Source organism: Manacus vitellinus, unplaced genomic scaffold (assembly GCF_001715985.3).
Source record: "Manacus vitellinus isolate BGI_N305 unplaced genomic scaffold, ASM171598v3 scaffold_21_pilon, whole genome shotgun sequence".
Taxonomy (NCBI): domain Eukaryota; kingdom Metazoa; phylum Chordata; class Aves; order Passeriformes; family Pipridae; genus Manacus; species Manacus vitellinus.
The window spans coordinates 2,796,347-2,808,989 of NW_021939546.1; positions in this window are offsets into that span (position 1 = coordinate 2,796,347).

The following is a 12,643-nucleotide window of genomic DNA, read 5'->3' on the forward strand; positions in this document are numbered from 1 at the left end:
AGGTGCTACATCATTTAGAACAGACATCTGTGCTATTTAATAGGAGACAATCCTATGCACACCCAGACACCATGCTCACAGCACTTACTCAGAGTACGCTGGATGCTCAAAAGTTATGGTTACTCAACAGAAAATAATGAGACAATTTCTAAGCCAGTCTTGATTCTGGGTTGAGTGAAGGAAGCTCATTTGCGTTTAAATACCCTTAAGCCCCTGAAACAGCTTGAATTTTTCATTATGTTTGGAAAATAGATTGTGTCTCAAATGTTATTCTCTTATTTGCAACTGGCCCTTGTCCTTTCTCTGCAAGTCTTCTCATCTATGAGCTGGGCCTGTCACTTCTTTCCTATGCTGGCCACCCGTTACAAAAGTCTACATATTCTCAAATTCAGCTGTGTCAGGCATTTCTGTAAACTTCTAGCCAAGCTATGGTATGTGAGGAATATCACAGATTTTCCTACACCATTCCAAGACCACCTTGGCTCAATCCCTTTTTCTTGTTTTGGTACTGCTTGTTGTAGACTGCAGGGTAACAGTTTATGGGTGGTGTTTATCCTGGTGGGTCCTTTGTAATACCTTACTTAAAACTGATGTTTGGGTTTGCCAGGATGATTCTGTGTTAACAGTTTTTTATTATGAAAAGCATAGCTGACCTTTAAAGTCCAAAGGCTGTATTTATGAATGACTCAGCCTGCTCTCAGTGTGGCTGAAGATTACAGCATGCAAACAAAAGCCAAAGCATACTTCTTCTGTGTAACTTTTTGAGAAAGCAGTATTTGCCTCTGGCATTCACCAAGGGAGCTTTCCCTTTGTGTACAAGAGGAAAATTGGGCAGGCTACAATAAAAGGCATTGTTGGTCCCAGCATGCAAAGAATGATCATCCAAGAACTGAAATAATAGAAAAGTGTTGGAAGGGAATTTAGTTCAGAAACATGTCAAGATAGCTTCAGGCTTATTCAAGTTTTGATTCGAGCTTCTCATTCTTCTTAAATTCTTTCCAGGCCAAAATGGATTAAATACTTGCTAATCTTCAATCATCCAGCATTTCCCTGGGATCAGTTTTTGAGGACAGCATTGCCATGCCGACGTTTCAACCTCTGGTTCCTTAATGACAGTAAACCCCAGGGAATCTCAAACTATGTACTCTTGCACTATGATTAGGGTCTCTCTCCTCAAATTCCATTGTTGAGGTCTCTGCAGGAAGGGCCTTCTGGCACTGTGTCCTGGAGAGGATCCATCATGATAATCAGCAAGTATGATCAGTATTGCACCCAACATGTTCATAACAGGTTATAAGCTATTGTTTTTTTGTGGAACTGGTTTCCAGACCCAAATATTGCCTGACAGCTCTGCTTACAAATCATTGCAAATAGGAGAAGAAAACTGGTCTCGCTGTGACATATCTAGACAGATACTGCCAGCCCTAGACTTTAAAAAAAGAAAAATAAAAAATTAAAAATTGTGGGGTTTGGGACACTAGTCCTACTGGGATATTGTCCAGTTGAACTGACAACAAAACAAAAAAAATAGAAATAAAACATTCCTACATAGGCATAATTAGATTTTTTCCTAAAACTCTTTTTTAAATGAAATCTCTTAAGTAGTTCAGAACATGTCTTTCCCCCCAACATCTTCCTCCTCATCCCTACTGAAAAATCCCTAGGAGGTAATGCCAGGCAAGAAATTGTGGTAGCACTAAATGTAAAAACTATGTAATTTATGTCCTGTGGCCCTATAAAATATAACTACAAACCATGTTCACATCACTGCAAATTCAAAGCACTTTACCAGCGTGAGAGATGGCACATTGCCTATAGTGATAGATGATCCCACACCTAGAACTGACTGGCAGCTTTTATAAAATAGCCAGGCATCCCTTTGGTGCCTGACTGATGAAGGACAGATGGTCTTTTTCTCCATCAAGGAGGATTCTCATCAGGCTTTATTTGCAATGGTTTATGTGCATATGAATTATTTGTATTAAAAGAGAATTAATATGGCATTTGTTGGTTAACTATAATATATTGAAAAGAAGTAAAATTTTTAACTATTTCTTGCATCAACAATAGTACTGGCTGTTCAATATTTTTTCTTCCTCTGACAGTGGAGATCATTTTTATTAGCTCTGAGGCACCCTTGTGCTTCTCTGGCAGTATAAATTCATTTATGCCTGCCTTTAAGGCCTCTCTGCCCTTCCAGAGCAGTACACCAGAGGCTGAAGATAAGTGACAACCAAAATGCTATTAAAGGGACCAAAAAAAAGCATAACACAAGCTAATACTTTTTAATGTTAATAATACTCTTTTTAACCTTCTTCCTTAGATGTTCATGTGTAAATTGAAAGGTTATGGATGGCTCAAGGGGACTGATGGATTCCCTCTGACCCTTTCTTTTCTCCCTTGATGTATCCCATAGCTTCTTATTTGTTATTTGGTGAATATAGTTGAATGCTGTTCAGCTAGTCTTAATTAAGATAATCTAACTATTTTTGGCATAAACAAATTGATTTATACAACAGAATGTTGTGGGCATTGTGCTTTTGAGCTGTTGGGCTAAGTGGGATGCTATTTTACCTTTGGTTCTTTAGAGTTTTTCAAGCCCTTGCTCTCGGATATATAGGTACTAAATGGGTTTTCCCAATTGAATTCATAATAAAATTAAAATCATGATGATAAAATAGAAGACCTGAGATTTAGTCACTCTTTTCTTTAGTGTGCTTTGCACAGCTTCAATAATTGCGTTAGATTCAGACCTGATTTATTGAAGACATCTGAAAAAAACCACATATTTTGGTCAAGGGAAATTACGAGGAATTCCTGAAAACTGTTTGTACTGCTCAAACTCAGCTGTCCATTAATTACTTTCCAAAAATGTGCCAGGCAAATTAAAGTGATTATAAAGTTCTATGAGAAATTTTTGCTATATTGTTTCTTACAAGGGAAGTAAAATCTGCTCTTTCTTCATAGCACCCCAACCTGCCTCAGTTCACAAAGGATGGATGGACACTGTAATTACAAAATAGATAAAAGATAGGACTTCATTTCCAAGACAATCAGACAAGTCTATTAGAATGAAATTGGTCTTCACTCCATTTTGAAGGTTCTCATGCTGTGCCTGCCTGGAAAGCCAGTCCCCTGCTCATGCAGGTGAGCATCCAAAGGCAGCACAGGGGATGTTCTGCGTGCACAATCCCACACACAGTTAGGTGGCACTGCACCTTGGCCACAGCCTGTCCTGCTGCTCACTGTCCATGCATGCTGCTCCAGACATGGCCAGCAATGCCAATGCCGATCCTGTGTGTCCAGGCTGATGGCTAGAAAGGATGTGGGGAAGTTCAATGTGAATAAAAGAAGTGGCCAATTAATGAGTAGTCAGGAGGGCAATGATAAATGGAAAGTGCCCTGGGCGAGGGAGGGTGGGCTGAAATATTCAATGGGAGGTGAAAAAATGCTGAAAATGGGGTGAAAAAGTGAAAACACTGCCAGGAAGGGCCTTGTGAAAATCCCTGTTCAGCGAAGGGGCTAGTGGTCATCATGGAGCATCTGTGGGGCTTTGGGAGGATCACTCACTGGTGGAGCCAGGTGCAACTAAGGATTTGTTTGGGCTTTTTTTGTTAAAAAATACATCAGTGCTAGCAACATTAGGAGGCCTAACTGTAATGAACTTAATGAATGTGGCACAAGGGTTGTTTCAGGTAGAAGGAGAAATGTGGGATTTCTTGTGTGTGTAATTAGGACACTTGGCAGCTGGGTAAGCTTTAATTGCCATCCAAAGCTCCCGATCTTGCCAAAGAATGAAGAGAGTGAAGAAAGCTATTGATTTCCATCTGGACAAACAATTTACTTTTTAGTGCTCATCAGCCTGATGTGTATCTTCATTCCCTGTCACTGCTGTGTGCAAGCTAAAGCTTCTTTCATCGGCAGATTTTAGATGGGGTTTCAGCTGAATATGTGGTTAGAATTGCAAGGCGCTAATGGTAAAAACCTTCCCACTTACCACCCTGTCAGTGCACAATATGCTGTTAGTTTTGAAAAATCTCCACATATCTAGGTCCTTATATAAAGTATCTCTTTGCTGTAATGTCCAGTTGCCTCCCAAAAATTAAATGGGCACAGAAGGAGCCTTCTCCTCTCTCTGCTCAACAGGAGCAAGTTAATGTTGATTTTTTTATGATGCATGTTTGTTTATAAATGTGGTGTTACTGAGCAGAGGATTAGATCAAAGAAGTGGATTTTGCATTTCACTTTGAAGACACAGATGTCCATATTCAACATGATCTCTTTTGGGGATGGCTTCCAGATTTCATGGGCTAAATGCCACATTTTCGCCCTGTCCTTGACAGTTTCATTGTTCCAGGGGCACATACCCGATGCGGGTCATGATCAGAGATACAAAGAGAAAACTCATATGAAAAACTCAAAGAAAACTTAATGCAGTAGGGGAAAAAAAAAATCAAATTCAAATAGGTCCTCTTGGAATGAGTGATTTATTTCACATTGACTTTAGTAACTAATCCCATTAAAGTAGCCTGTAGTAGAAAGAAAACCTTATATGTGGACAAAAGACTAGTAATAAAAATGGTGAGTTTTAGACTCATACTTGACAAATTTAAAATAGGAAAATAATGCATTTTATATTGGTTGGTTGGTTAGATTTTGAATTATGTCTTGTGTATTTAAGTATTTTAAAATCATCTTACTGCTGTGTTACTTTTGTGTGTGTGTGTACATCTCCCTTTCTAATCAGGAGTTGAAAATATACACAGCAAAAGTCATCTGGTACCTCAGACAGCTGTTAAAATACAACAGTTATTGATATATTCCCTTTGTTATTCAGAGTTGGATTATAGTCTCATTTTATACACAGAGCAGTTCTACTGTTTGTTACAAAATGCTTCCCACATGACACTATCTTGTCATCTTCACTGTTTCTTGAGAGATTTTGAGAAATGACTCATGGCGTGGTATGCCCTACTTAGGATACTTCAGATGATGCTTTTTCCAAGGTGCTTCCCCAAGCCTTTGGCTTTCAGGTCTTGAAAGAAGAGTACTAGAAGTTTTATCATATTTGTAACTGAAAGGAATAAGTAAGTATATAGTTCCATTCCCGCCGTTAACACATCTCTTAAAGTGAGCAGATAATTATACTTCAGATCTATCTATCCATCCTCTAAAATTATGAACATAATAATTAAATAATTATATTTTATCTAGATGCACAATAAAATTTCTTCCATCCCCACTTACTGTTCTTATTACCATATGGTATTTCTTCTCTGATCCTGAATGGAATAAGAATGTGAGCACTTTGAAGCACTAGTCTGTATGTATTTATAGCAGTAAGGAGTAGAACTGCCAAAACACATGAAATTTTCTGTTACAGCTTTCAGAGAAATCAATGAGAACTCTCTGCTTTCAGTGCTGAATTTGTCTTTGCAGTTATATTGTAAAAGGCATAACCAGTCTTGTTCTTCTGATTTCACAAACACATTTCAAACAGAACTGAATGTATGTGGTCAGCAAAGTTACTGGCAGACATGCTCACTATGTGAACTGACTTCTAGCAGTTTACTAAGGCAATATTCATTCCTTTCCAATAATGTGATTGGCAGTGTTTGTATGTCTACCTAAAATTAAAGCAGCTGGATTTCCACAAAATATAAATGTAGAATAATGTACAAAAAATATCAAATGTAGAAAGATAGACATTTTAAAATATGAACAGATCAGACAGAAGTAGGTCAGTGCAGAACACCTGCTGCATAAAGCAAATAGTAATTTACAGGTCATCACGAAACCTCAGGTTTTTAAGGGGAAAAAGACTTGTAGCCATCAATTTCAAGATAACACTGGAAGAAGTGATTGAGATCTTTTACTGGTGTAATTAGGCATAGGTTCCTGGAGCTGAATACAGGCATGTGATTTCCATGGAACTATGTGGGAGGAGCTGATTTTGGGTAGAATTCCTTCTAACCAAGTGAAAGGATAGAAGGGTTTGCATTATGTATAGAAGCTTGCAGTTGTTTTTAACAGTAGTAAGTCAGTTTGATCTACCATTATGCTCTTTGTGGTTTGAATATGCTCAGGTGGAAATCTTCATTTTGAGTTGTGCCGATTGGTGGGAGAATTCATATGGACGCTGTGAAACCTGAGCACTAGGCTAACAGCAACTTCATGAAGGTCAACAAGGAGAACTGCAGAGATTTGCAAATGGGTGGATCTGTACAAAATAGGAACCAATGACCAGGAGCCATGCTGCAAAGGATCTGAGGGTTACTGTGGGCCCCAGGCTCATAGCCTGAAAATATGCAAATTGTATATTGGGCTGCACTAGGAGGATCATGGCCAGTAAACTGAGAGAAATTAGTACCCACTTCTACTTGATACTGGTGAGGCCATATCTGGAATACTACGTCCAGTCTCTGGCTGCCCCCTGAAGAGAGACTGAGAAATAGGAGATTGTTCTGTAAAAGACTACCAAGACAATTAGGGGCCTGAAACATGTGGCGTGGAAAGAGATTTAGGGAGCTAGACTTGTTTGGTTTGGAAATGAGAAGGCTAAAAAAGGAACTAATAGCAACTTATGGGTACTTGAAAGACAGTTAAAAATTAAATGGAGACAAATTCTTCTCAATAGATTCAGATGATAAATCAAGCAGAAGTTGTGCCTTGAGAGGTTCAGATTAGACATCACAAAAAAAGCTTTTGCACCACAAGGCTTCGTGATTCTAACATGAAATACACAGAGATAGGCTCTGATCTTACTGATGTTTGGAAAACAGACTTCGAAGACCCATAGATGCTTTAGCTCAGCATCCCCTCATAATTCAGTGTTAGGTGGTATCAAGGGTGCCTCATCTGCTGGTTTATCAGCTGAAGGCAGTGCCCTCTCTGCTGCCTCTGGTCTCTGTCAGTGGTGGCACTACTTGTCGGGGAAATTGTGAGGAGTAGGAGTTCTGCCCCTTTCTGAACTGCACCTCAGGTGCTCCATTCCTCCATTCTTTTTCAGCTGGTGAGTTTGAGGTATCCAGAAATCTACTGGTTAAAGTGCTAGGAACCAGCAGAAGTTCAAACAAAACAAGCTGATCACTGATCACCCTTTGCCTCCTCAAGCCTTCCAACCAGTGTCACTCCTGTCACTCCCTGTGTACTATCTGCTTCCTGTGGAAGCAGCTAAGCATTGTGCCCCTATGGCAGGGGGCAAACAGCTATTAAACATTTCCATTTGAAGAAGAAAAGGTAATTTCATGCCTACACTGTCATGAATTACAGCAAGAGTTATTGCCACCAGCCTGGATACATTAATACTGTAGCTGATTTCTGTATCTTTCATTGTTTTACAGCTTAACTCTGACACTCAGGACAGCATATTAATAAACTTGGTAAAAAAGTCTTTCACTTTCTTAGCTTGATTTGTGATGTATTAATCTGTTTGTGTGTCTCTGGCACTAATCTCAGTGCCAAGGAACCTGGCTTGCCCATTGCAGGCACACAAAGGAAACCACAAAGTTGTTGACTCTTTTGCATACATACACATATATAAACGTATACATATATATACACATACATACATATTCTCTTTCATGTGGATATAAAAGCTAATTCCACTTTAACAAGTTTCATGTAAATATACAGTTTCATAGTTGCATTTGCAAGTCATTGAAAAAGTTAACAACAAAAATGCACCAAGCTTGTATAAATCAAGGCAAAAGATGCCTAAGTGATAAGAAAGGCTGGGAATTAATTCTCAGGCAGCTGGCTCCTGAAAGGAATGGGAAATGCAAACCACAAAGAGCAAGAAATTCTTCAGCCAAATGTCACTGCATCTTACTGCTGAGCTTGCGAGGGCTTTTCAGGCAATGAAAGGGAAGGACAGCCTGCCACACCTGCAGGGTGCTGCCAGCTGGTCAGATGGCTCCATAGAAAAGGGAAATGGAGCCTTAGGATAAACATGAAAAGGCAACTCAAGTTACATTGCAAAGGGCTTGGGTCCTTTCAAAAATATTAACCTGCATCAATCAGCATTTTTAAGCTTTTGCTTTTTTAGGCAGTCAAGACATAGCTTTGATGGAAAATATGAGGGGGAGGAAAGAACACAGCATATGCATTTTTCCTCTTGTATCAGTGCAGCCCAGTTTAGCAGCCATGATTTACCAAAGACTTTATCCCATCCTTCTCTCAGGCAGCCTTTTTGTGCTGCCCATGGAGGGCACCAGTAGCACCTCATAGCAAGCTGGTTTTGGATTCATGAGACGCACTGAACAGTAGCTGTGAAAGTGTGAATGGCATGACCCATCCTCCCTTATACTGCTAGAGCTGATGCTTTCTTGCCAAGCTTATAGAACAGCATACTTTATTAAAAATGCTGTCTGATAGCAGAAATAGTCTTATTGTTGCAGTCACCCATTTGCAAGGCACTTATCTGAGCTCTGTCTCCTCTTTCTTTCTCAGCTGAAGTAGCACTTCTAGCATATTTCTGGGAAGTCTGTCCATCAGGGACAAAAATGGTGTATTTCTATTCTTTTCTGTAAGAGAGATGTCAACTATTGTAATTCATAATAGATTTTCACTGGCAACTAATCTCATTTTTTCATCATAGTCATCTGAACCTGTGGTACCTAACCCATTCTCTTAAAAATTCAACAAGTGACTTTTCCCCTGCAGAGAAAGAAGGGTAAAAATGGATGTAAGGCATGGTAAAGGTGAGGAGGTAGGAGCACAGAAGGTAAACCATCAGAATCCTGCAGCTCTCTCCTCAGGGATCTGTTTGCCCAGCCAAGTGAATCCAAAAGTTGATCCTGGTTGTACTGGTGCAATCTATTGTAACAAAACATTTGAGAAGACTACAAATGTGAGGAATGCCCTGTGCCTCTGCGTGTTGTCCAGCTCCTCTGTACCATGTGACATGGCAAAACTGACTTTTAAAGAATCACCCTTTTACAGCTTTGTCTCCCAACAAATGTGTAGCTGTCATTTCACAGGAATTCCTCCTTCTCTGCAGGATGCAAAATGCCAGCTGAGGAAATGCCCAGATCATTATCCCACAGCAGACAAAACAAATATTGTGTTTCCCCTGAACCAGCTATACATAGAATTAATTGGACCTTGTTAAGACTGAGATAGCTCAGGTTCAACTCAGGCAAGAGAAAATGCTGTTACCCAAAAGTATTTCTCTACAGCCTGGCAGATGCCCTGTTGATTTATGGCACCCAGAAGAAGTTGGTTCTCCTCTTCTGGAAGTGATCTCTTATGTAAAGAATAAACAGTGAACGAAATCTCTTCAGGATTTGGAAAATGTAAAAACACTTGGGAGCTTGTCCATGCAGTGGGGTGAAGTGACATCTTTAGCTCCTCTAAACAAGGAGCCTGAACACTTATTTAGTAAAAACATTGCTTCACTGAATCACTGTGGTTTTTTACTTTACAGTGCAAGAGCAGAAATAGAAAATTTCTGACAACTATCTGGACAAAAACCCCCTTGAGTCACTGTTTGTGTATCTAAAGCATGACTAAAGTAATATTTTTGTCTTCTATGGCTGTGAGTAAGACCTGATCCTGTATGCCTTTTAAGAGAATGACCCATTGATCATAGTGGGAGCTTTTCCAGCAGAGTAGTGTTTGTTTCTATTAATAATGGCATTTAGCTGTGCAGTAGTTGCATGGTTTTCTAGCGAGCTGAAGAAATCACTTAAAGGTGTATTCCTTTTCAAAAGTGAAATCAGTGCCTCTCCATCTTTCTTGGATGAATTCCTATTGTCATAGTGGGACGTGCTGGTGTCTGAGTGGTTCAGTTACTGTCTTGTCTTGGCTTTTCTCTCTGGAGTTTCAATTAGTATTTCATTAATGGTTTGAGAGATGTCCATAAAGGCTTTAAAGGCAGTGGTGGTGTTCCAGCATCTGCAAGTGATGGGAAATGTTTTCCAACTTTGCAGCCACTCAGCATGCCTGAGCAATCAGCCCATGTGGTATGTGTTTGTATTCAGCAGTGATCCAAATTCTCCTTTGTCATGGTCACACAAACTGTTCAACTGCAGTGACTGTCTCTGACCTTCAGTCACCCAGTGGTGCATGTAAAGGTTGCTCATTTGCTACTGGGGACATTAGACTCATCATTAAGTAGCTGATTTCACTAACATAATAGTTTTCAGTGTAAAAATAATAATAATTGAACCATGGGACTGGATGGGACCTCTCCTTATCCATGCTCCTTTCTCATCTCTGTCTTTCTGCTCGTAGCAGATATTTCTTCTGGTATGGAGCTTCACATTTTTCCCAGGCAATCTTTTTCTCTTCCTTTTATTGTTAGAAAGTTTTCTGTACTTTTCCTTGATATATCTGGGTATCGCAATATATCTAGTATTTAAATCTTGCTTGCCTTCTACCTTGTGGAAATTACTCCCTTCATCCTTGTGGCAGTTTTTTACATAGCTGCAGATTACTCTTAAGATGAGGCTGTGGAAAAAAAATAAAAATATTATCGATATGCTGCTATTTATTTTGTCAAATTGATAAAATTTCACTCTGTGTATCAATACTTTTCCATCATAACTTTAAAACCACGTCTCCTGTTTCAATATCTATTCCTTTCTCTTGAAAGCGAACACGCTGTTCACATTTGCACCCTAAAATACATTTTGCAAAGCAATTTTCTTCTGTCACTCCCAACAGATGACCCTGTGCGGTGTCAGTCACAAAACACCTGGGTTTGCATCCTTTTCTGCATGAAGCATGTTCTTCATTCTAAAAACAGTTTTTGCGATACTGCTTAAGCGGTCTGCAGTCCGTATTTTATTACAAGCATAGTTTTCATTGTTCTGCATGAATTCCATAGTGTGGCACGGCTTTTTTATTTGCTGGGGGGCAGCTTTGCTCTTTTACACTAGTCTCTCCAGCAGGACATAATTACAGGAAAATACTGGATATTGAGCAAAGTAGACTATATTTAATGTTGATGCCTGTATCTGACCCATTTTGTATTACTGCATATGATGGATTTTTAACATCACTCACATAAGGGTGTGTGAACACATTCTATTTTGTAATGTTAATTTGTGAGTAAACTGATATTTTGATAATCTTATTATAAATATGTACAATTTTGCTCACGGTGCATCTGTTCCTAGATTGTTAATGATGCATTTCTGTTCACCATAAATAATAGAACAATACTCAGAATCAGCAAACAGATCTTAATTGGTATTTAAACTGCACTGGTTTATGCATTTATGGGAATACAGATGACTCTTTTTATTGTAGTCATTAGTTCTGAGACCTTGTCAAAACAGCTAACGATGTGTATTTCCAAAACACGTTGTGCTTGTAGCATACCACTGCCTCATAGCACTGCACATCATAAAAAGCTAGTCCTTCCTCCAGCCTTGTCTCCCATAAAGGTATTGGGAAGCTGTCGGAAGTGATACCTGACCAGCACCCAGGGAGCAGCCGTGTCCATCTCAGCTCAGCTTGGTGACAATGCCTCTGGGGAAAGCCTCACTGTCCTCGTATATCATGTGCAGATGAGATGACTGTGTAGCATCACCTCATGTCCTGTAATTTCAGTGAGATCTAAAAATTGTCATCGCTTACAAATTCATAAGGTGATTGTGGATGTCAAAAAAATCTGTATTGACTATAACTTTCCAACCCACTGGCTGCAAGAAAACTGTTTTCAATTCCTTTTCTGATAGGAACCCTGGCAAGTTTTTAAATTATTGGATAGTAGCACTTCATCTTCTGGCTAAAAGTCACACTAACAAAAAGAAAACCAAAGTGTGCCAAGGGCCATATCCCAAATATGTAATAATTACAAATAGGCTTTAAAGATGGGGGAAGGATTATACATTATACCAGAGACCACTCGTAGCAGTTTTTCAAGAATTTGAAATGGTAGCAACTCAATTACCTGTCCATTTGTTTAGGGAGAGTAATATTTGAACATTTTTCAGTGAATGACAGTTATTCAAATAATTACGCCTATGCACATTAAGTAAAGGCAGCCTTTACAGGATATTTGGAGAACGTGTGGAAAACGCAGATGAAAATCTAGTCATCTGCCATTTTAGAAACACACTTTGGTATTTTCTTCATGCTATTCATTCACCATATTCCCAAATGCTGAATATCTGCAGATATCTGTGACAGTATGGCCAAAGCAGCTGCCTGGGTTTTGTCTGGGCATTGAAGGGGGGACACAGAGCTGTCTGCTAGTGGAGTCGCCTCCATGACCAGAGGGACACTTGAAAAAGCCTTGCCAGTAAAAGAGCTGGAAGGAAAATTTGTATTCCTCCTCTCTTCCTGTCTGCTCTACTGAGGACAGACTTTGGAGGTACCTGGGAAGTTTGGGAGCAGGAGCAGCACAGCTGAGGGCTGGTGCTGTGGATGTTGCCAGTGGTGCAAGGTCTGGCCCAAAGCCTCATTCACCTGCTGCCAGAGGTGTGCTCTGGAAAGGTCTGGTCCTCCTCCGGGATAGTCTGCAGTCAGGGTAAAACCTTGGAAAAATGAAACCAGAGGAAGCAAGGGTTTGTTTTAGAGGAAAGTGTGGAAAATGCTCATGGTTTCAGTCCCTGAGGCAGAGGTGGAGCAGAACACTGGTGCCCCTCCTACCCCACAGAGGTGGAAACCTTGACAGTGTAAAGGAGTGGGA